The sequence below is a fragment of the Falco peregrinus genome, chromosome 2 (assembly GCF_023634155.1).
Source record: "Falco peregrinus isolate bFalPer1 chromosome 2, bFalPer1.pri, whole genome shotgun sequence".
Taxonomy (NCBI): domain Eukaryota; kingdom Metazoa; phylum Chordata; class Aves; order Falconiformes; family Falconidae; genus Falco; species Falco peregrinus.
The window spans coordinates 106,929,884-106,955,028 of record NC_073722.1 but is presented as its reverse complement, the minus strand read 5'-3'; the positions used below and the strand labels follow the sequence as shown (position 1 = coordinate 106,955,028).

The window sequence follows — 25,145 nt, the reverse complement described above, 5'->3', positions numbered from 1 at the left end:
CCTTGTTTTATCCAGCACAGATAGCCCCTGCACAGAGTGATGCTGCCTGCCTGCCTTCATGTAACGTCTTGTGGGACTTCTAGTGTGGCTTTACTTTAGCAAAACTGAGATGATAACAAAGGGAGAATGGGGATAACTTCAGGGCAGCTCTTTTTTTTTGTTTTGAGCTGCTTTCAATATTGCTTCACGTTTGGGTTTGGTGGTTTGTTTTTTTTTAACTTTGGAGCATGCATACAATTTCTGCCAGCAAGTAAAAGAGGATTTCTCACTAGGGCTCTATCCTCCCCTTGAGAGGGATTTAGCTGATACCTACTGAAACAGATCAACTACCCTGTACAAACAGCCTTTTCACCCTGACGATCTGCAGTCTGTATCAAAGGCAGAGGAAATCTAAATCACTGGGGCAGAGCATCCCCGTTGCTCACGCTGAAGGATGGTTTGCTGCTCTGCAGCAGCCTACGCTCAGTCTGTCCCTCAGGAAACAAACCAACCAACCCCCTCCCCCCCCCCCCCCAATGATTTAATAAAAATAGTTCTGTGGATATTCTGAACCATCTCATGGAAGTAAGGAAGATATTATGTTAACAAACAGCTGTAAAAATTTTTTATCCCTGCCATAAAGTTTGCCACAGAATGGCCCCAAATCTCCGGAGGAGGATCTTGCCATTAAAGAAATCGCTACGAGCCTTAGTGGAGGATCAGTTACACCCACTTGGTTTCATCCTCACACTTTATAAGGATATTCCATAGGGGAATACACAGATTTTTCTCCCCAGCTGGAAACAGTATATGGGGTTTTGACCCATTTAATGATAGGACTGGGTATACAACCACGCACAAAACTCCTGGTAACACTTTGGCAGGATGCGGATTTATATACACTTGTGCTGAACCGAAAGCTATTTTGCATGCAGCATTGAATGAGATCAGAAAACGTTCCCATGAACAAGAATATTGAGGTTTAGATCAAAGAGAATTAAAACAAAGGGCTTTCCTCTTCGTATAAGCTCATGACATTTTTCTAAAGCACGGCACAAATCAGCACAGGAGATGCTGATGTGTCCTGTAATAAAGTATAATTGGACTATTGAGCCACTTTCTTGGAGGGCAAAGGAATAGCTCAAGAAAAATGAAGACGAGGCAACCCCACAGAGTGAAGAATTACAGTAAGAAATTCACATGCTGTCGCTGGTGAGAAAACTATTTATGAAAATGTCAGCAAAAAATTATTGAAAGTATTGAGTCATCAGAAAAGAAGTCAAGTCTTGAGAAAAAAGACTTGTCCTGAAATACTGATGGTATCAAAGATAAGTGTTAAATTCCAGGTCCCTACTCCTGCTTCAAATGATGACAGCCAAACACTGGAATAGGTATTTTGGAAACGGAGGGAAGGAATACAAACAAATGCAGCGAATGCAGAGACCCTGTAATAATGTCGCCAAAAGGGTTAAGCTGCCCCGGGCTCAGAGGAGGAACACAAACAAGAAAATATAATTACCTAGCTTAAATGAGGAACGCAACTAAGGTGTATATAATAACGGCTACATTTTACATTATAGCTATATTTTATATGTATTATATATGATATATATGATATATGATGTATATGTAATAATAAGGATGGCTAAAACAGGGAAAATGAGAATAGATTGCTCTTTCTTCATCTCTCAATTCATGAGCCAAGGGACACCCACTGATGCTGAAAGACTAAACTCCCAGCGGATAGAAGGGAAGGAGTGTTACACCGAGTTCAAATTAACCTCCCAGCTCCAGCCGCGGGATAGCTCTAACATCAAGGGCTTGGTGGGAGGTCCACGGCGGACACAGCACTGCTGCGGCTGATAACATCAAAAGTCATGTTAGGATTTAGGTAAATAAATTAACTGGGTCTGCATCCTGGGGCGGAATTGTAGAAATTGTAGAATTTGCCAAAACGGGGCCCTTTTGCTTCATCGCCAAAGCCTGGACAAGGGCTGGGGGGTTGCTCCTATGTGAGCAGCCTGGTGAACATCAACGGCCCTGGGACCCTGAAGGGTCCAAAGGCTGTGTCAGGAGGTGGGGGGGGCATATAAAAATATACACGCATGTGCCTGTGTATGTGTGTTTTGCAGCTGTTCCTTATATATATATATATATAAAAACTAGGGAGAGGCATTACAGGCCAGGAGCAAAAACGCTTCTCCTTAGGCCAGTGGCAGGGAAAGGACCGTATTTCCCCAGTTAAGTTCCAAAAAACTCCGTTCAACAGGTCTGTGATGCTGCCTAGCTGAATACTTTCCTTTTTTTATTTCCCCCTCCCCTCTTTTGTTTTAGAAAAAACCCAACACTCATCAAAACATGAAAGCTGAAATCCAAACCCAATGTAGCCAGAGCCCAGATCAGAGCTGGGGTTGCCAAATTCCCCAAAATTCAGAGACACACGATTCCTACATGGGGCCACCACAGCTCAGGATTGCTTTTTACTTTATTCTAAACTTTAACTTGTCAGCGCTGCAGTGTGTGTGCTGCCATGATTAGTCATTAGCTGGTCTAGCTCCTCGTTTGCTGCCACAGAAAGATTTAGGGGTTTAGTAACAGCATAGTTAAGTCTGTTTTTCTCCACCTTTACAAATGAATAGGTTTTCACTCCTCGCCTTAGATTCAGAGCAAAGAGGATTTTCAAATATATAAATATAAAAATACAGCACTTCAAAGCCCCTTTAAGGCTTACCAATAAACACATAAAAAAAAAATCCTAAGTCTTTACTGTTAAGAAGGGAAGCACCAGTGGGGATTAGTTATTTTGGCCTCTCCTTGTTCCAAGAGCTTTCCTAGTTTTGCTAAGGTTTGCAGTTTTCAAAGTAAAGTCTGGACATCCCCGTTGTTAACTTCCCTCCCCTGCCATCCGAAATTCTTCCCAGGCGGCTCCTCCAGCGAGCACCATGGGATCTCGGGGGGTGGGAAGGGCAGATAGCTCAGGCAGGAGCTCGTCATCTGGGGGGTTTGCTCCTAATTTTGGCCCTGAGGTGTGACATCAAAATTAACTTTCTTATGGCCGTTTATAAAATAATTGTGGCTGCTGGGAATGTTCTGTGGGAATCACATCCCCAACTAGGATCTCCTATTGCCGTTGCAAGACCAAACACTGGGCTATTTCTGGAACTCGGCACAGCACTTTTAAAAACATTTTTGAAAGCATTTTAAGTGCATACCTGGAGGGAATGCTAGAATTTTCCCCTTGCAGCAGAATCCTCAGCGTTGCATGCTGCCGGTCCCTGCGTGTGTGATGCTTGCAGCATACCTCCTCCGTGTGCCCGAGTGCCCCGGCTGCTCCACGAACAGCTCTTTGTTTACACATCTTTCCTTTCCAAACCCCACTGAATTGTCTTTGGCTCCACACCAAGCTCCACAGGCCTGTTCCTTCTCTATTCCAGGCATACAGTTTGGGAAGTGCATGGGGTAGTTGATGGGAAGAGTCATTTCTGTGCACCCAAGAGCATCCAGCCCCTGCACCAGGAGAACTAAGGGTCTCGTGGCTTTGGCCACAGCGTGGTGGTAGAAGGACCGTTGGCATCATCAAGATCTTGACCACTAAATCCTTCCTATCATGGTGAGATGAAGTCAAGCACCTTGGATTTATATTTGTTTACTATATTAATCCACACCTGTGCAACGTCTCCACAGACACCTATTAAATTCTAAAAGCTCGTGATACAAGTAATAAGAAAAATTTCCCCTGGGTGACTGCTGACCCTCTCCACTAGCCTCAACTCCATCATCTCAACCCGTCCAATGAAGAGCCACCCACCAGAGAGCACCATCACCCAGCCCTTGGTGCCTACCAGCCCCCACGTCACCCCAAAGCCAGGGACACAGCTCACACGCCGCACCTTGCACATGGGTTCCCACCTTGCAGGGGACCAGTCACTGCCTCATCCCTGGTGTGGTGAAGGGATGAGATGTCACCGGTGCCATCAGACGTCCTGCTCGTGGCACAGCCCTCAGCTCCTCTGCTGGGTACGGCACACGGGCTGAGAGCTGGTGGTGGCTTTGGGCAGCTGCACTCAGGCTTTGAAGACCCAGATCCGGCTCTAAACACACCTAAGCACACTAATATTGCAAATCATGTGCGGGTGGAGGAAGGAATCTGGTATTTTGGGTGCAGCACCTCTTTGGGGGAAACAGAGTGCATAAGAAGAGACTGGAGAAAGAATAAGAGAAAAGAGAAAGAACATAAAACAGAGAAGAGTCTGTGTTTGGGGCTGGGTGGATTAATTTACTCTTAACACCTCCCAGAATGACTCTAATTCCACCCTAGAGCATCTTTCCGAGGAAGGGAAATAAAGGACTGCAATTTTCTTTGCATTAAGCACTTTGGCAAAGCAATACTTGGTCCCTTTCTAAGGCTGACGTGCCTCAGTCCTGTGCTAGCACAGAGGAAAGGGGGAAACCACGGGGAACGAAGGGCAGGCAGCTCGGGCAAAAACTGCAGGCAGGGACTGGCTTCTGCACTGCCTTCCACGGGCACGTGGGCTGTGGGACGTGCAAAGGCTGCACGGATTCTGGAAGCTGAGGAGAAAAATAGCAGTATACAGAAAGGAACCAGACACGGTGAACAAGTGGCTGAAATGAATTTAAAAAGGGAAGGGGAAAAAAAAAAGTATAATGTTTTTGGTTTTCAGTCCAAACCACATAAATCTGACCCACTAACACTGGCCAAGTGGAAGTCACAGATCCACCACCTGGGAGCTCAAGGAAAGTCCATCTGGGTTCAGCTGCTGGGGCTCATGCCCAGGCTGCTGGAGAAGCAGCTGTGCTTGGTGGATGTTTGGGGACTTAGAGCCACCGATGGGGCCCTATGATGATAACAACCCCTAGAGAAGGTCCTAGAGAAGGTTAAACCAAACCAAACATCTGAGATAGACCGAAAGAGCACCCACACCTTCCCATGGTCAAGCTCCATCACCAAACCGCTCTTCCCTGCTCTTGCTTCTACAGCTGTGAGGTTGCTGCGTCATCAGAATTTCACAGCATCCCAGTGGTATGGAGTAAAAAGACCCAATTAAACCTTTCAAAGCAACAAGCTTCCACACACACAAGAAAATGTAGTGTTATCCGAAGAAGCAACTTGACAAATATCCCCAATAGGGATAATCAAGCAGAAGAACTGCTCTCATTTGCATGCTGCACAGCCAGCTCCTCATCATCGTCCAGAGCCGAGGAGGCTAGATTCAAACATTCAGTGAAGCGATGGTCTTTTGCTCTGCACGAGAACCATTTATGTGTTACAAGAACAGGGATTTTTCCCAACTTGTTTTTATTTTCTGCTAAACAAAATTCTAAAAATAAGCATTTGGGATCCATCAAAATGCTTTGCTATTTAACTCTATTTAACGCATTGCAAAAAAATGTAAATATCCTGCTGTTGCAGTACTCCATTTTTCTTCCCCCATCCTCCCGAAAATGAAATGTATTTATATACTCCTTCCTACGACATATTTTGTTCTCAAGAAATCTGTGTTTTCCTATAGGGAAACCATGTTGGAACATTCCCAACAAACTCTACTCCAATGTAATAAGAAACTGCAGCTGACGCCCCATTAATAACATGCATTTGTAGAAAAGGCAATCTGCACAAGTGCCAACAGAAAAACAAGAATTTAAAAGAAAACAACATGTTGGGATTGTTGCTTCTGTAAATGCCCTCCTGGAAGAGAATTGGACCAGAATGAGAAATTGTTCAAGTTTGCATTATAACAAACAATGGTTTGCAATAAATAAACAACATTTTCTTTAAATTCTGACACGGAGGGGGAGGGGAAAAAGGCTGAAAAGACTCTTGGAAAGGGACTTTTATGATTGAATATATAAAAAACACCTGAGAGTAGCTATTGGATTTACATGAGCAGCTCCCCGCCAGAGAGAAAGGCAGCTGATGTGTTTGACTGGGAAAAGAACCTTTGAACTGAGTTGCAGCGCTCAGTGTCCAAAGGAAAGAGGCCACAGGAAGAGCAATCACTAGTAAATTGCTCACAAACCCATACAATTTGCTGCCAATGCGTTTAAAACAGTTCCATCCTGGTGAGCTGAAAGGAAGGGGAGGAAAACGGGAAGGGGCAGGAGGAACGGGCTGTGATGGTGAGGGATAGGAGACCCGTGGGGATGGATGGAGCACAGCAAGGCAGCGCTGGCCGGGGCTCCAGCCCCGCTGCATAACCGGGATGGCTGGCTGCTTGGAATTCTTCATTTAGTTTCATTACTGGTGTGTCTTAATCATTGCAAGGAACGACCCCACCAGCAGGCTGGCTGTGGCCCCCAATGTAGGGTGGGACAGCGTGGCTGCTCCCTCTCCGTCCCCCTCATTGCAAATTTTAGAGAAAAATAAATGAGTTTTGACACATCTTGTCTATTTGCAGATGAAAAGGGCTATTGTTAATTATCTCCATCCCTTTCCAGGGCCGGGGGGGCTTTGGGGTGGGGGAAACGCACCCGGTCAGGCAGGACAGCTTGGGAGGCATTGGCTCCGGGTTGCTTCTGCTGAGCAAAAAAATAAACCAGGAGTATCTGCAGAGAAGCGCATGTGTCACACCGACCAGGCTTTCGCTGAAGGCTGGAGGGTCACTCTTTGCAGAGGCTGTTTGTGTTTCCTGTTCCTTGAAATAAGCTGAATCCCATTAATGCAAAGGAGAAGAAAATAAGATTTTTGACAGGGAGGGGGAACTTCAACTCTGATCCTCCAGCCCAGTTTTCTCATCAGAAACCAGCCCAAAGAAGAAAAAAACCCACCCCTCTCCCAACTGCTTTTCCTGCAATTAGGGAGTGATCAGCTGCCAAAATCTGTGCCTGGGGCTTTGCTTTCCCTAAACTGTTTATTTTATTGGAGTACAGATCACATTTGGAAGAGTTTAGGCAGGCAGAGGTCCCCCATTGCCTGTGCTGCTCTGATGAGAGCCAGAGCACGAGACGCAGCTGCCAGCCCGGCTCCCAGGATCCCTGCCTGTCCCTCACGCTCTTTGGGAAGATGCCTTCTCCAGGGCTGGGGGCTGGTATCACCCCCAGTTTCCCCCGATCCTTGACACACTGACCACTTCAAGCCAAAGCCCTGCCCTTTCCGCTGCCATCCCGGCATTCCAATGGCCAAGAGAGGGTCGGAATCCTGACATGGGTCCCAGGTGGATCAAAGAAACCTACTTCTGCTTCAGCCCGACTGCGGACACGTTTCCCACAGCTGGTTTTTGGGGGAACACTTACCACTTCCCCCCCGCAGGGCAGAGGATGGACGAACCTGCAGCCATCCCATAGCTACGGGGCTGGTGTCTGACCATGCCTAGGGTGGCAGGAACCCCCCCAGCCAAGCAGCGAGAAGGTCTTGGCTGCAAGGGGAACCGGCTGCCTGACGGAAGAAGAGATGAGACAGCCGAGGTGAATGCCTTTCACCTGGTGGTTGGCCTGGCTATCCGTTTTTAATTGCAACTTGCACAGCTATCGAGCCACAAAAGTTCTGTTCCGCGTGATTTTTAATAAACGGACATTACACTGGCCAAGAAATTCCTTGCACCATCACCGTCCTGCTTCCCTGCAGGGGCATACAACCCCAAGGAGGGACGAGACCCCCAGCAATTAGGCAGTGTTAAGCTAATGAGGCTTGACCGGTGTGAGACTGCTTCCACAAGCCTTCCCCGTGCTGGCAGACCCAATCTGCTTTACATTAACGTGCACAAAAAATAGTGGGTCCCACTCGGCGCGGCAGAACAGAGCGAGCATTGTAACCTCAGCTTTCATCAAATGAGGAGTAACAGGATACAACCTGATCCACTACTAGCTCTCTGCTCATGCCTCCAAAAGAAAAAGCGATGGGGTTTGTAGCTTTTTCATATTGTGTCCCAACGAGAAGATTTAATAGGGATCCTCCTTTCTTTATAAGTACGGCAAAAAGTTGCTCGGAGCAGGGGGTTGAACCTGCTTTATTTACATCCTACAGGTTCCTTTTTCTGCTGGGCATGGTTTTTCCTGCAGCTTTGCTACCTGCTCACAAAGCCATTTCATTTTAATAGACCGCCCCCCTTCTACAGGGTCAGCAGAAACAGCCGCTACCATTTCTGGGGCTGCAAAACCAAACAAAAGAAAGCAGGCAACGAGCGTCTTTAACTGCCCAAAGAAAATCCCTCTTTGCCCAGCACTTCATGGCTTTTGGCAGGTTATTTCCCTGCTAACACTGGGCATCTTGGCATTCTTCTTCCCTGGAAAGATGGAAACAGAGCTGATATCGGAGGTGAAGCTCGCTGCCAAGACTGCCTTTTCAGCTGGGCATAACAAAAAGGGAATTTTATACGCCGCTTTTAGCAGCAAAACATCCCTGCCGCCCGGTTCCCTGAACCCCTACGGCACTGCAAATTCTGCGGACAAGCAGGAAAACCACAAAAACCTGCCCCGAATTTTCCCTGACTGGCTGGGTAACCTACTTGCTTTTCTGTTAAGAGCCAGGTCCCATTATCAGCTCTATCAATAAACCTACAAACCCATCGCCCTCTCCCTTCGGCTGCCCCAATGCACACATTTTGCCCTTTTCTCCACTTTCTGTACCCATCAGTGATGCGGTTTCTTGTTGCTGTGCTCCCAGCTGGCTGTTAGAGGGGAATGAGCGATGCTGGAGAGATCAGCCCAACAACAAATTTCCCAAGGTAAGCAATTTGTCTGTATTATGTGGACACATGCACGTATATATATATATGTATTTCCACCCCCCACCCCCACCCCGTCTCTAACTCATCATCTTCAGAATAATGAGCTGCGTTTTAGCACTCAGTGGCCGGCATGACCCAACAGCTGGTTAAACTGGGGAACACGGGAGGGGACAGTCCAGATGGGCATTTCTCTCAGCCAAGACACTGCCAAGGAATAATCCCCATTCCCAACAGCAAGGTGAGAAGTGCCCTTCATGAGAGACTGGGCACGCAGGGAGGCCAGCCCATGACGATGGCTCCCCCACAAAAAAACCCCTCATCTCACCAGTTTGGTGCTAACCCTGGGCAAGGGGAGGGTGAAACTCCTGGAGGAGCATATTGCCACCCTGGGCAACATGTTGCCAGATGAAAGAAACCAGCCTTGGGGATGGACGCCCCGTTTCTCCGGGACTGGGATGTGTCAGAACACAGGCTGCCCATGCTGGCAAGACAGGCAAAAGGCAGCGCGGAGCCGTGAGCGTGGGCAGGGTCTGCACGCTGCGCTTTGGGCTCCCTTTCCTTGGAGGTGCCAACCAGCCCCTTTTGAGATGCAAAAGATCCTTCTGCGCTTCCCTGAGCGCTGGCAGGACACTTGGCCCATGGCCAAAAGGGGCTTTTTTTCTCCACCCTGTCACCTGTGAGCCAAAGGACTTTACCCCATCTGATGATGAAATGTCAAACTGGAAGGGGATGAGTCAAGCCTGTCTGGGTCACCCATGGGGTGAGCCAGGACTTCGGGGCCAGGCTGCTGGGGGACAGATGGAAACACCTGCCTAGGAGCAACCAGAACAACCAGGGATGCAGCTAGGCTGGGCCTGGGATGCAGGAGCCTGTGCCAGGAAAGCTCCAGCTGTGCTCCATCGCAGCCCTGCTGTGACCTGCACCCTGCTGCTCGCATCTCCTCGTGCAGAGCCTGCTGCCTTCTCCGGTCCCACCCCCCCCCACAGGCTCTCCCGCTCCTGCCAGCCCCACAGCAATGCACAAGAACAAAGAAACCACCCAGATCCAGCCCAAATATGCCTCGGTGCCCCTTTGAAATGCCTGATGCCCAGCTGCCACCACCCAAAACCTTTGTGCTGGAAACTTCGGTCCAGCCCTTCTCCCCATGGCAGCAAGGAGCAGCAATGCTGCCAGTGCTCCCACCACTGTCCTCCTTTGCACTGCTATTTTAAAACATTATTTTCATTCAAAGAGAGCAGCAGCGGGTGTGGGAGGTGGAAACTCACCCCGACAGCAAGCCAAAACCCCAAGTCGAAGTGATGGATGAGCTCACTAAACGCCTTCATTTACCACCGCTAACGATGCACGATGTGAAAGGGCTTGGAAAGAAATTTAGAAAGCTTCTATCAAAGCTTTATCATAAAGCTTGATTCTTCTAATTGGGAAATATAGCCAGGGGTGACAGCCGTGCCAGGGCTGGCTGGTAATTAGATGGGCACCGCTGCCTGGGGGAGCGATGCCTTTCCCGCACGGTGGCAGGAGAGCAGCCCTGTGCAGACCTCACCAGCTAAACAAGGAGTAAGGCAGCGGCTGTTTTACACAAGGCAAACAATCACGGGGTGTCTGGAGGACTTCCAAGGCGGGGAGGAAGCGCATGTGTGTGTGGGTTCATTACTTCACCAGCTGATGCCCTCATTTAATAACCATTTCTGCTAGTCGATTCCCCACACAGCAGCCCAGGTTGGGAGGATAGATTTAAATAATCGCCGCCGTGTGTCAAAAGCAAATCTAATTTCCACTCCCTCCAGAAGCAGAGGAAGTGGAGTAGTAATAATAATAATAAAAAAAACCCCAAACCCCCCACACTTTTCATAGTCAAAGGCCTTTTCTAATCAGGCATGGGACTAGAAAACGTACTTAGGGGACCACAGCAAAAGTGCAAGGAGGTGGGAGGGGAGCGGTGCCAGCAGGATGGATGGTCCCTCCAAGGGGAGAAAAACTACTGGGTTACTCCTTAGTCCAGCTGGAGAAAGAGAGAGGGAGGACAAGGAGGAGGGTGGCTTGAAACCGAGGGTTTAAGTCACAGGTAGTGCCTGCGACCACCTGAAGCTTTCAAGGCTGCAGCAAGAGCGTGAGCCAGCTGGGAGAAGGCAGTGGGTAGGACGGGGTGTCCTGCTGCTCTAAATCACCTCCTCCCAGCCTCCCATTTTTTTCTACTGTAGGATATTCTCTGGTTCACCTGGCTGTCAGTTCATCTGCTCAACAAGGGAAGGGCAAAGGCAATTCAAGCATTTGTCAGGGTCAATATTCATCAGCGGAGGGGGGTAAAAAATTGTACTCCGCAGTTTGAGTCAATTGCTTTAAATTCTGGAGCAACCCAGACAACTTGCAGAGGGCAACGAGCAGGGTAAAGGCTCATTTTACCGAGTCAACAGAAAACCTTAAGCCCCTTCCAATGTGACAGCTTGCCCCGTAGCACCTACCCGGGTGGTATTTCAATACGCATGCATTATTTACAGTTTAGCTCCCACAGCTTACAAAGCAGGTCTTCGCTAACGCCGACTCCTCCCGACTAAGCCAGGTGTGGCAGGGCTGGCACACAGGCAGGAGCTGCAGCCCCGCCACGATTCAGGTAGCTGTAAGGGATAATTTTTCCATCAGCAAAACAACAGCCGTGAGGTGCCACCCATCCCAGCTCACCAGCAGTCACCCTTCAGCCGCACAGAGGAGCGGGACAGACTGCCCAAGCCAGGATGCGCTGATGCTGGGTGATGTGGGTGAAGCTGGGGAGGCAGCCGGTTACGCACCAACAGCTTTAGTAGGTTGGATGTATCACAGGAACAGAGATCAGAACCAACACGGGGCAGAAACCTGGATCGTAACATTTGCGATGCATCTCATTTGAATCTGCTAACCAGTCGCCAGGATAATGACCACACATTTGCATTTCCTGCGCTCTGTAATGCCGTAAATGAGAGATCCTCAATGCTGCCCAGCAAAGCATCCAAACCCAGGAGATACCAACCCAAGGGCATCATGCCCCACTGCATGGCACGACTCTGACCACCTCGAGCAATGCTTTACAGCTGGGGGGGACACACAGGACACGACACACAAACTCGCATTCCAGTCAAAATCAATTCTGGCTGTTGCACTCTCACAAAACATCCCTTCCAGGAGTTATTTCAGGCAGGAGAAAGAAGAGACACTTGCTGTGCAAAGGGACACTGCCTCCAGCAGCCAGCTCTCGGTGGCCGAGACAAATTCCCTATTTCCAAGTCAAATCACCTCGATTCCAACCTCACGCATCCGAGATGCCAGAATCAGACTCGGCTGCTGAGCCCCTTTCTCCCAAATGGCCAAAGCTGACTGCTCACCCCTGCTAGCGACTGGCAGCCCCAGCCCCCCAGCTGACGCTTTCAGGTCAGGCGGATGCTCGTCTCACCTCATGTGGCACAAAATCTCTTTGCAGCCGGTGTGTGGCTCTCGTGCTCTGAGTGCTGCATCACCACACTTTGCCTATGTTTTGTTTTCCCCAGATTTGCTGAAAGCTTGCAAATTCAGGCCCAGGCTCAGCTGCTAATGATCTGTTTGCATACCTGTGTCGTGAAGGCTTGGAAGAGTCCCAAGGCAGCCATGGTACTTTCTGATAAAGGACACTGTGCTCCCTTCCTGTGGTTGTGAACTCTCGGCAAGCAGCAGCACTCTCAGTGCCTCCTCATCAGCTGCCAAAAAAGGCTTTTCTCTATGTGCAGTGTCAGGATTTGGCCTCTTCGATCACCGAGTCATCTGCCCTACACCTCATCTGTCCAGCTATCACCACAGCCAAAGCAGCAAGCGAACACCCAGCTTTCCGCCACGCCCCTGCTTCAGCAGAGTGATGCTTGCTGCTAACACCAAGCAGATTTTAGAGGAAACACGGCTGTGGTCACCCATGGCCACCATGCCCTACGCTGCTTAGGAAGCTGTGCTGGGTCAGTGTTAAACCAACCCCACGTAGCAAACCTTGGGGCTGCCCTCCTGCCTGCTGGGATTTATCAGCACTGGTGGCAATGCCTGGAGCTCAAGGCTTGAGGCTGCGAAGCACGAACATGCTATAAATGCTCTTGGTGCAGGGGCTGGGATGCTCCTTTGTTCAGACAAGTCCATTATATGCCAATGGAATGGAATAGAATAGAATAGAATAGGAAAAGAAAGAATAGAATAGAATAGGAAAAGAAAGAATAGAATAGAATAGGAAAAGAAATAATAGAATAGAATAGGAAAAGAAAAGAATAGAATAGAACAGAATAGAATAGAACAGAATAGAACAGAACAGAACAGAACAGAACAGAACAAAGAGTAGAACGGAATGGGAAAAGGGAAGGATATTTCAGTTGGAAGGGACCTACAACAATCACCTAGTCTGACTGCTGGACCACTTCAGGGCTGATCAAAAATTAAAGCTTCATATTATGGGCACTGTCCAAATGCCTCTTAAACACCAAGAGGCTTGGGGCATTGACCGCCTCTCTAGAAGCCTGTGCCAGGGTTGGGAGGTGCTGGGCTGTGTGCGACGCGGCACAGCATCCCTCCTCGCACACACAGGTACAGGCAACCATGCCGTGAGCCGTGCCTGGTCCCAGCAAACCCCTCCTGGGCAGTAAGGTCGTGACACCGTGCCCTCTGGAGCCCTGCTAGCCCATGAGTAACCCGCTGGCCTGCAGCAAACACCTCGAGGTATCATCTGATTTCAGACAGATGATTTCAGCCGGCTGAGCATCTGGGAAATGTAAGCTAGAATTTCAACTGCATTGCACAAGCAGCGCCCCGCAGCCAGCTGTCCTGGCTGGGAAGGCTTTGGGCAGTGCTCAGCAACTGTCCCACCCTCCAGATGTGGCTGCAATATTCAGCAAAAATAACTAATTTCCAGCCCAAACCTGCCAATCTGGTGGCCAGATAACTCCTAGTGAAAATGAAGAACAAAATGGGTGATTTCCCCACCCACTGACCATCCCTGGCTGGCATCTTTGGGGTGCACGAAATGCCCCCGCTTCCCAGCAAACGGGGGAGCAGACAGCTCATGCTCCACAGGCACAGGAAAAATCAAATTTCCCCTGAATATCATCAACAAGCAAACAGGACGGCAGCTTTTTTACCCGCCATGCACAGCACATTGCAGAATTATTCCTTAATCACAGCCCTCATAAATATTTGCTCCCCCTCATTTGCAGCGCTTCACCTTTCCACCCGTGACAGGCATTGCATTTGCTCACCGTTCAGTCCTGTTTTCATCGTGCCAAAGGTCACTCCAGTGTCTCTGACTCTTTTAAATTCAACAACAAGCATTGCAGTGCTTGCTTTTCGAGCCTCTCGGGAAAGACAGGCCACCCCAGCAGCTAGGGCAGATTGATGGGCGCTGACATGCCAAGGACCCTGGCAGGGGGACACCCCAGGCTCCAGCAGCATCCCAGTGCTTCTTCCCTTTGTAAGACATTTATACAGCTTTTTCTCCCAGGCTGGATGCTGTCTCTGGTCAGTCTCGGCACAGATTTCTTCCAAGTCCTGCACTTTTAACTGTTGAGGGCTCTCCAAAGCACTCGAGCAAGCAGAAGTAGGTCTGCCTCACTGGAGACAGAAGAAGAGGGTGAAAAAACTCCAGGCAGGAGGGCAGGGAGGCATTAGGTGATTCACAGCCTGGAGAGAGCCTCTGCCACTCCAAGCGAATGGCAGGATGCTGCAGACCCTGGAAAAATCTCACCGCCGCGCTACACTAACGACGGCACAGCGGCGATAAGCATCAGTGCAGAAGAACCACCGTTCTGGGTCACATCCAGGTCTGCCAAGTCCAGATCCTGTGTCTGGATGTTAATGTTTAGGTAAAGGAGCTAGAGCTTTATTCGTTTACTCCTCCCTGGCAAATCCTTGAGCTTCCTGTGCTTTAGAGACTTCTTGAGCCAGGGGTTGAGTCTAAACCGTGGTGTTTCATGGCCAGTGATGAAGCTGTCTTTCATTCCTGTCCCAGCTCTCAGCTTTCAGGCCCTTCGACATCGTTCAACAGGGAGAACTGGGTGAAAAAGTTATTCCTTCTGTTCAGTTCCAGCCTGCAAGTTGCTGATGTGGAAGCTTTGCTGTAACGACGGCACGCTCGTTCGGCTGCCGAGCTGGGGGAGCCGGGAGCCAGCTCAGAGCATCCTCTCTGCACTGTCAGGTTCATCCCTGCCTGTCTGACACACACATGCTGAGTCAGGGATAAAGTGCACACCAGGGACAACATAACGCCCTGATATTTATAACCCTACTAGCCTTAAAAGAGCATTATTTAAAGCAAAAGCTGCTTAGTGCTGTACGTTATTGACTTTAAAATTACTTAGGTTTTTTTTCTATTCCTCTCTCATTCCGCAGACATCTATCTTTCCTCAGCTGGATGAAATACCTCCCCTTTTCCCACCCAGCTCAGCCTGCGGTGCATGACTGCTGGCCTGTCCGTCCTCTCCCCTCCAACATCACCCGCTGCTCCCACCAGGACAAAACATTTCACCAAGGATTTTGCGTGGTCACAAAACACCAGACGCACCAGACGGGATGTCTTCGCATTAAACAGCATTTTTTGAGAAGAGATTTATCACCTTTTCTACATAGCGAGGGGGATTGAGTGCGGCGATGCCTGCCTGGCTGTGGACAGCTACATCTCGGTGGGGTGTCTTTGAAGGGTTGTGATTCCCCAGGGATAAGCCGGCTCCCAGCAGCCAGACTGGCACAGTGGGACAGGGTAGCTGCCCAGTGCCACGTGGGGCCAGGGCGCAGCCACTGCCGCTTGCCAGCATCTCCCTCTTTTTTGGGAAGCAGCTTATCCGTCTTTAACCTCAGCTTTAACCTGCCCACCCCACTTGCTCCAAGCCATCTTTTGGGGTGCCAGCGTGGAGCAAAAAAATTCTGGCCAGCGACCTCGGTGCCTGCAGAGAACCAGCCCCAGAAGGTTGCTCCGGTTCAGTTGGAAAACAGACTTCTCGCACAGGAGTCCCTGACCTGGCAGTTTTGAAACAACGCAGACCATCAGGGAACAAAAATACAGAAGGCACTGTGCTTCCAGTCATGCGTGTGCCAAAGGGAATAAATTCAAGAGGCAGGAGCCCAGAAGAAGCATCATGTGGAGGAGCACAGAGAGCAGAACAGCTGACAGGTCAAATCACGATTGCTTCAATCCCAGCTATACAAGACACATAAAGTCATATTTTGAGCAAGTTTCAGAAGTCCAAAGAGTCCCAGATTGGCAGATCTAGGAAATACCCCAGGGCCATGGAGGAGACAGAGGTGAGAAGACTAAAGGAGAAGAAAAGTGCCCCCTGTAAAATCACTCACATCCAAATATTTCTCCCAACTCCTTATTGTCTCCTGGTACCTCTGAAGGTTTCTTCTTTTTCCTTTTTGTTTCACCAAGGTGTACGCCTTGAACCACAGCAAACCTGCTCGGTTACCGTGCTGAGTGCGGATAAGAGCCGTACCAAAGCGCCGGTGGCAGCGCTGCGGGAGGACAGCCCCCTCCCATGCTCTTCAGCGCTGCAACCGCTTCCAAACATCTCTGCCAAAGCATAGAAAATACTTTATATGTGTTGGCTGAGGGCTGCAGGCACCAGACCAGTAAAAAAAACAGGTAATACACACAGTGAGTTAAAAATAGTCAAGCAAGACTTTACAGTTTTACCTATGTGTGTCCAATATGGGGCAATATTTGAGCTGTTCCTCTTCATCAGTTGCTTTTCAGGTTCTCCCTAAAGGCTTCTGAGCAGGTCCCTGAGTTGCTGAATGAAGCCATGCTTCATGGGGGGCACCAGCCTTTGATTGTTGTGGTGTATCTACATTTTTTTCCCCTTTTTTGTTTTTAATTTGAAGAAAGCATTCAACCCTCTCATAACAGAGGGCGCATAGGCACAGTGGAGAGAGAAGTTTGCTACGCAGGCTTCCACCAAAGTGAAGATTATTAGGAAAGAAGACATTCTTTAAAAGAAAAGAATACATGGGCAATGGGATTGGAATTGATGTACCGACCACAAACAAGGCAGGGAGTCCGTCCTACACTACAGGTGAATCTGTAGTCAGCTGGGCTGGAGAGGGATCCCTTGAACAGCTTCATAAAGAGTTGGGGAAAAAAAAAAAAAAAAAAAGGGAAAGAAAAAACCTGAAGGTGACTATCTCCCAGGGGAGCTGCTGCAGGTGATGCCTGTGCAGCAGGCATCCTCGGTGCTGGCACTGCCTGTGGGCATACTGGGGTTTGCTCCACGGGGGCTGAGCCAGCCCCATCCACCCGACACAGGCGTTAACAACCGCTCCTCATCCCGCTACTGCTCTCATCACTGGGGTAATCCACGAATAAGGCTCAGCAAAGTGCTTTGGTCTGGGAGCAATGCCTTAGAAGACAGGCCAAGTAAAAACCCAAAATGAGATAAGCGGGATGCTGAACACACCACGAGCCAGCTGGTGCTCACGGTGGGTGGCATCGCTGACCGCAGCCGCGGGGCAGCCCGGACATGACCTTGAGCTTCAAAACCACTCAGCACATCCCTGACAGCAGCCAAGGGAGATGTCTTTTCATCTTGCTCATCCTCCCCTTGTTTTCCACTCTCCCTCCCAAAATCTTAGCTCCCTTCTGATTCCTTCTGTGTCACTCCCGAGGTCTTCCCATCGCATGAAGTCATCCTTCTGTCATGGGAGGATTACTCAGTCCCCGCTGTTAACCCTCACCGTTCCCAGTTAGCACTGCTAACTGGGAACACCGTATCCCAGTTAGCAGGGATAGCCCTTTGCATCAAATAGCTCTGTGGGACCTGCTGCCCTGGGAGTCCCTCCAGCACAGCCAGCAAGCAGCCTGGTGACAAGGGACAACCAGACACCAGGCACCTTGTGAGACACCTCAGTGGTCGTTTAATATTTTCCAGAGGAAAATCTGGTCTGCCTCGGCCAGACTGGGATTTGAATGCTGAACCACGGGAATATGCAGAGATTCAATTCTAATTTCCAACCCTTGTCACACAGGCAATCACAAGGGTACGATAAGCTTGGAGGTGGCCTCTCTTTTGCTCTTAGGCCAATTAACAGAAACAACATAGTAAATAACCACAATATTTCCAACGCTGCTGGATATGCGCAGGGAAAAGCTTTGCTCCAGCCCAGTTGCGCCCTTATTAACAACCGCCACGCACAGGCGGGCAGTGGTTGGTATTTGGTCCCTGCCCTGGGAAATGGATCGTGTTCCGCCTGCATCCAGGCTGCAATCATCTCAGAGACACGCAGAGCTCTGTGTTACAGCCGCAGCCAATGCACAGCCCGCTGCCGGCGGCTGGCAGCTTTGCAGCAACATGTCTGGGCGAGGATGGGGGCAAACATCAGCATCTCCTGCTGCTGAGGGTCACAGCTGGTCCCACCCTGGGGGGTGATGCATCTTTTTGAGCCATTCACCGAATTGCAGCCACTGCAGCTGGTATTTAACTCCCGAGGGGGATGTCAGCACAAGGATACATCGACTCAGTGACCACGCAGGTGCCACAAGGCTGCGGACCTCGGTCACTGTGATATGACCCAGCAAATGTCAGAAGATCCACCCTGGCCAGGAGCACCTCTATCCCTCAGCCACTTCCTCCTGCGAGATGCAGGACCCTACCTGTAAGCCAGCGCCAAGCATCCTCCCCCATGAAGCCTGATGGCCTCAGTTCCCACCACCAGGCAGCTTGAAGAACCACCAAGAAGTACAGCTTTGCTTTTCTCCACCCCAAAACACATGGACAAAGTCTCAGGCCAGAGGTTTGGGAATTGCCTGCTTCCCACTGCAAAGGTGGAGCAATCTGCAACACCCCCCACAATCACAGTGCCGGGCAATACCCCTGGCTGGGTTTTGTAGCATTTGCTCCATGTGGCAGAAGGCACTTGGCTGCTGTGTCCCTTTGGATCTCTGGGACAGTCATGTAATGTAGGGCAAAAGAAAGTCCCATTGACACAGTCAGGAGTCGCCCACCCACGGGTCCCAGAGGTCTCCCTCTGCAGCAGCTCCACGCCTGCCGTGCCTGCACACGCGTGCACATAGATGGGATTTTAATGAAGAGGAGAGACCACATCGTTCCTGCTCCAGCCTCCCACCGACAGCGGGGTTGTGCTGGATGCTCTGAACAGACTGCTTGTTGCAGGAGCTACAGTTTCTCCTGTCGCTCGCCCACAAGCTGCCAGCAGCAGCGGAGGATTTTCATCCACAAACATTCTCTTTCTGTTTTCAAAATGAAGGGCACATTACTCATGCACCAGGCTTCCCCCCTTCCCCCCTCCCCCCCGTGAACACTCCCTTATTTTTTGCATCACAAGGGCTTTGTAAAAAATGCAAGCAGGCACTGCAAATTAGTATTACAAATGAGTGCCCAGCATTCCTCCAGGACAGAAATGTCTTGTGCCCCTGATGAAATTAGGAGTAGGATGTTGAAAGATCGTTCCTACCACCAAAACAAAGCTGCTCAACCGCCCTAAGTTCACCACCAAATCAAAACACCCTTCTCTTCTGTTTTAACAGGTCTCCGTACCTGGCTGCCAAGCGCAATGGGGAACATCGGACCCACAGGTAACCGTAGATTAAAAACTGCCACAGCCTCCTGACTTCCAAAAGCTGTCCCAAACTATTTGTTTGCACTTCCAGCCAGGTATTTGCAAGGTGATTTCTAATGATTTCACACCAGAGGATCTTAAGAGATCAAAAGGGAGTTCAAGCTGACTCCCAGGTGTAAAGGAGGAAACACATTTATTTCACTGGCATGTTTCCACGCCTCCTTTAATACTGTGGAAAACAAAGCAATGCCACGGAAAACCGAGCAAGCAGTGGTGCTGCAGCTGGAGGAGGTGAAGCCACACAGGTTTGGGAAGAGCAAGGATGGACAGCCCTCGGTGTCTGGGTGCTACAAATGGGAGCTGGGAGCTCTGCCTCCCACAGAGGTGAAATACCTGCACAGTATTGCTGTGCTGATCCTGAAAAGGAAGAAGAAAAGCATTTTTGGCTGCCTCCAGCAGCAAGGGACAGTGCCAGAGCCTTGCAGGGCTCCACTCAAACCCCATCAGTGTGCCATCTCAGGCACGCCTGCCAAACTTTCCCTGTCCCTGCTCCTGTTGGGTATTTCCCCAGGTTCCCATGGTGCCATGCCTGATGCTGGGGTAATACCTTTTGCAAAGCCCAGGGTGGCACAGGGGGAGGCGGACTCCAGCATCCCACCACAGCAAGATGCAAAGGGAACAGGAGATGCTTGCACATGAGGAATGAGGGGTCCAGGAGAGGTGTCTGCACTTCCCCGCTCAGGGTTAAAAAGCAACACGTTGCTTTTATAACTGACTAGGGTCTTGCTCAGCAAACAGCAACGTGCCATGCTCTTCCACCCTGCAAAAAGCAGGGGGTTTAGCTTTGCGTGCAGACAGGGAGCAAGGCAGCCTTGTGCCAGGCACACAGCACCCTTCTGCAGGGAAGACACATTGGGAGAAAACCTCTCCTCTGCTTTCCCCTGGTGAAGCTGATTCCTGCCTCCGTAAAGCAGCAGACACAGCCCCCTTCTCCTCCGGCACGGCTGCTCTGGCAGTACCTGTTTTCCCAGCCCAACAGATCCGGCCTGTGGATGTGCAAACCCAAGCTACGACCCCAGTGTCCCTAGTCCTGAATGCACCATGGCCCTGAATGCCGGGGACAAGGCAGGAGCTGGAGGAGGACGGATCAAGAAGGATTTTTGCCCTCGGCAGGAGTATTTTATGTCACTCTGATGGAGCTGGCATATGATGGGTATGGCACACTGTGGCTGCTGGGCCAGATCCTGCAGGTACCAGGGGCTGGAGGTATCAGCAGGGCTTACCTTCCACCCTCGGCTACCAAATATCCCCCCTGACTTGTTGCTTCCGCAGCAGCTGCTGCAAAACAACATCTCACCAGGCTAAACCGGTCTGGGTTCCAACCCAGTGCTGCCAGAGGGATGCAGAAAGCGAGAGCCAAGGGTTGCTGCTTTTTCAGCCCTGCCTAGGCTGGGAAAATAAAACAAACACAATATTCTGTCTTACTTTATCATGCATAGCCCTGGAATATGCACATATTACATGGAGAAGTACCTATTATGCAAGGGGTTTTACACCCTCGGTGTGGTTCCCACCACCGAGGCAGCGCCACAGGCAGTAATTTCCCTGCAGAAATACAGGGCAACAGAGAAAAAAATGCTCATTTGCTGCATTCCTCTTATTCATACCAACACTCACAAAGCAACAGAAAATGACAGCTACTGTTGGACACTTTTATGACTAAATATATCCTCCATCTCAGAGAATTACAACCCTACAACTTTCCTAACCTGTCCCAAGAGAAAAACGATGGCTTTCAAGCCACAAAACTGTCCGAGCTGGAGAAAAATCAATGCTGCCCAAGCCGTGAGCCACAAGCCAAAATGTGGGAGGCTGCCAGACCCCCTTGACAGAGGAACTGGGGGATCACCCTTCACGCTGGCAATGACGCATCAAGGTTATCCGCGAGCAGAGCATCCCCGTGGGTACTTGGTTCAGTCCCTTAGGTGCATTAAGAAAACCACAAAAGAGAAAATTAGGCTTAAATTTCACAGAGTGAAGAAAAGAAGTACCTAATATTCAGGTCTTAAATCTGTATGCAGGCTGCTGAGAAGAGACCCAACTTTTCCAAATGCAAAGACCTTGGTGGCGGCCAGCACGCTCCTGCCACCTTCTTCAAGTGCTGCAGCTCCACTTTCTCTTCCCTGACCTTGTCCCTTGCTACCACCGTTATCTCAAGAATCCACTGGCCATTGCAGTTAAACATAATAAATTAGGATAAACAAGAATGCTCCTGGAGCGCCTTAGGAGCGATGTCATTTTTCTGCAGACTGACACGTCAGAGTAACACGTTAGGAAGCAGGAATGTGGTTTAGCACTGACTAGCGCTGCTTGTCAAGCAGAGAGGACAAAATAGTCTGTTTAAACTCGAATTTACCTGAACAGGATCTAGTGCAACAAAGCAATAAAGGGGCTTTTGGACCGGGCTGATGGAGAGATACAGCTCAGAAAGCCTGCAAGCCAGGTGGCTGTTGCTAAGGGATGCGGGAAATGCAGTGGGGAAAATCACAGCAGCAGAAAGAAACTGCAAGAAGAAAACTGTACGATGTGGCATCCCATTGCAACAAGGCAGAGCCGGGTCCACCTCCCACCCGCCCTGGAGCCCCACGTCAGGCAGCGCAGTGCCCATGCCCACTTCTTGCATCAGGAGGATGGATGGTGTTAACAGGGTGGTAATGACATCTCCATTTCACCACGAAATTCAGCTGGAGAAAGGTAAGTGTTTACTCCACAGCCTATAACCAAAAGCTGCCTCCCCCAGCTGGGTACCTACAGCAGCTCTGCTCGCGTTATCACTGCAGGATTTGGGTTCAAGTGGTCTGTGTTCCCAAGCTACATATGAAAACCCCTGCAAAGCCATGTCCTGCATGCCCAGTGCCCACATGCAGCAGGCAACGTGTGGGCAGAGCTGGTTTCCACACCAGCATATACATTGCAAAGAAAGGCAACTCTTGGATTTAAGAAAAAAAACCCAAACCAAACCCAAATAAATTAGATTCCTGGTGTCACCAGAGCCAGCAAAGAATGTTGCCCTTGTTTAAGAACTTGTTTAGAGCAACTATGGGCACGACTCATCCTTTATATACATAAATCCTTGGGAAATAACTACGACTCGCTGTCAGCCTTAGGGATGAGCTCAGGACAGCTGTGGGAGAGCCAGCCAGGCAGTGCCCCCTGCAAAGAGGAACAGCAAACGGCCCCTTCTGCAAATCCTCCAAATCCTCCTCGGGTACATTCCTGGTGCAGCCGTGGAGCAGATCCCACACCAGGGCTGACCTTCCCCTCAGCCCTGTGCTGTAGAAGTGCACCCAGCTGCTGCCCACATCTGCATCGTGCCCGAACCGGGCATCCAGGCTGGCCCCACCACCAAGAAGGACAAGTGGCAAAGAAAAGAGAGCTGGCTGGAGGTAAGTGAAGCCACCTGAAAAAACCCTGTGAACTGAGAAAACCCATCAGATCCTTGCTCTTCGCAGGTCCCAGCACTGGGGGGAGGGTTTGCATGAGTGAGTGCTCAGAGCTCTGAAAATAAAATGGTTTGAGAGAGTGAAGAACAGCACCACATCAGCTCAATCTGGTGTGAGCCCCCTGTAAATTTTGTATTAGGCTCAGGGCAGGCATGGACTTATTTTCGGGGGGGTTCTCTGCTTATGGCAGAGTGACAACTGGGTTAAAAAATCCATGGATTTAGGTCCACACTGACCCCATTTAATTCCAGTGCTCAAAATGAGCTGCTTCACCCTAAATTCTTCCATGCTTCGTACTCCAGTGGCATCAGCAGAAACTGTGTGCAAGGAAGGGTACTACCTTACGTAAAATGGGGCTAGATTTGGAGTTAAAATATGAATAATGGATATTCCTTCGCACCCTGCCCACTGCTCTGCCTGGTGGGGCAGGCACCACGGCTCCATCCCCTCCCTGGTGCATCCCTGGCTCATCGCTATGGCTCCTGCGCACAGCGGCAGCGAGGGCAGCAAGCAAAGGTAGCGCACCGGCCACAACTCCTCAGGGTGGGAAAGACACAGCAAAGCCAGGGAGACTTATTTTTCCCCCAGGAAACACTTCCCCCGTGCCCAAGAAGCGTGCAAGTCTGTGCTCCAAGGCCATTATGGATGCGAGGAGCTGTGATTACCAGTTTTGCTTTTGTGATGCTGAAGGCAAGCACCTGGCAGCAGGAGGAGCAGGGAGATTCCAGGATCTAATTCAACACTTGCTAGTTAAATGCAGGACTGTAATCATGTCCCTAGGCAGAGCCAGAGACATACAAATTATTTTAGCCGGCTGGTTCTATCCTCCTGCTATTGGCTACCCTACCAGACAAAACACTGATTTTCATCCTGGATGTTTAATATAAATATACGTGATTCAGAGGGAGGCACGGAGAGGGAGAAAGCAAAGTGAGAGACAAACAGATTTATAACAGGCAAAAAAAAAAAAAAAAAGGTCATTTGGCACAAGTTGGGGTGCTCTGGTGCCAGGCAGCACAGCCAACGCTGAGAGATTCTCCCTCGATTTAGCTCTTTCTGTGCACACCCAGGCTGAACGCGATGCCTGGGGTGAGATGGAGATGGAAAGTGCCAGTGCCCCGCTCTGCCCGCACCGCCCGTGCCTGGCCGCAGCGCCCGTGCCTGGCCGGCTGAAAAATCAGCTCCAGTCCTCTCTATCCATCATTTGTCCCCATCCTCCTCCGGCTGCTCTGCTTCTGATTATCACCTGTAACAAATACGGTGGCTGCAGAATAAAGAAAAGCAATTTTCCCCTGTAATTATTTCGCCATGTTTCTGGTGGGACTAATTACAGCTATTTGGCTTTGCTCAGCGCTCGGTCAAGCTGCACCCATGTGCAGGGCTCTCGCTCATTGTGCCAGCAAGACCTCGGCAGAGGTACCAGGGGGTCCTGGAGGGACCGACCCACCCCACCGCTCGTGGCTACATCCCCCATTGCCCAATGGAAATGCCAACCGGCGTTTAGTGAAGAAAGGATGCTATCCCACTAAAAACTTGACCATGGGCATCCCAGGAGGTGGCAATACAACATCCATGCCTTCACTAGCCCTGAGCAAGAAGAAAGAAACATCCTGCTAGTGCCTGAGACCGCCTTGATCCCACAGCTGGGAAAACGTTTTAAACAGTGAGAGGGATCAGCACTGCATTAATGAATCCGTCTCTTACAAATGCACTCCCTACCGCTCCCAATCGCAGGGATAATTAAACTCCAATTTCTTCCCAAGCCCTTCCAACATGTCTAACCCAGCTGCAGGGGATGGGAGACTGCAGAGCACTGGGAGATGGGCACAGCCATGATCCCAGAGAAACGATGCCTCTTAACGAAGCCATGGCACAGATTATGATGTGTGTGTTTGTGCTTGTTACGAGTCAGTGCACTAACGAGCGTGTCTCTGGCAGACAGGACCCAGGAGCACAATGCATCACAAAGATACAGATTTCTAATTAACAAAGTATTTTCAAGTAACTCTGGGAGTTCTCCACGACAGGTTCTGCCGCCCCTGCCATTGTGCTGCGATCCCTAATTACCAGCAGAGAACCAGCTACCAAGCCAAAATACTGATTACAAGGTCAAGAATCACCGTGCAGGAGAGGAGAGACCAGGTTGCCACATCCAAAGCCCAGGGTTAAATGCTCCCTATGGATGGATCCTCCCGGCAGGTTGCAACACAGGACAGGAGATGACTCCAAATTGTCTGGTTTTGACCCAAAGTTGTCTTGCAGGAGAGTCAGAAGGCTGCCTCTCCAACAAGAAAGAAAGAAAACTTTGATTTTCATCCCCACCCAAAAAAAAGCCTTGGTGGAGGGGGCGAAGGCTTGTGAGACACCCACGAGCTTGGTGCCGGGGCCACCCAGGGACCACAGGGCAGCCCATGGGGCTGTGTGGTACCCCCAGCCC

General features: G+C 50.1%; 1 protein-coding gene across 1 annotated transcript in view; it reads right to left on the bottom strand.

Moving 5' to 3' along the window:
* The window catches only part of LRRC75A (leucine rich repeat containing 75A), a 97,699-nt gene that overhangs the window by 11,083 nt on the left and 61,471 nt on the right, over positions 1-25,145 (bottom strand). The gene's annotated exons all lie outside the window — the stretch shown is intronic.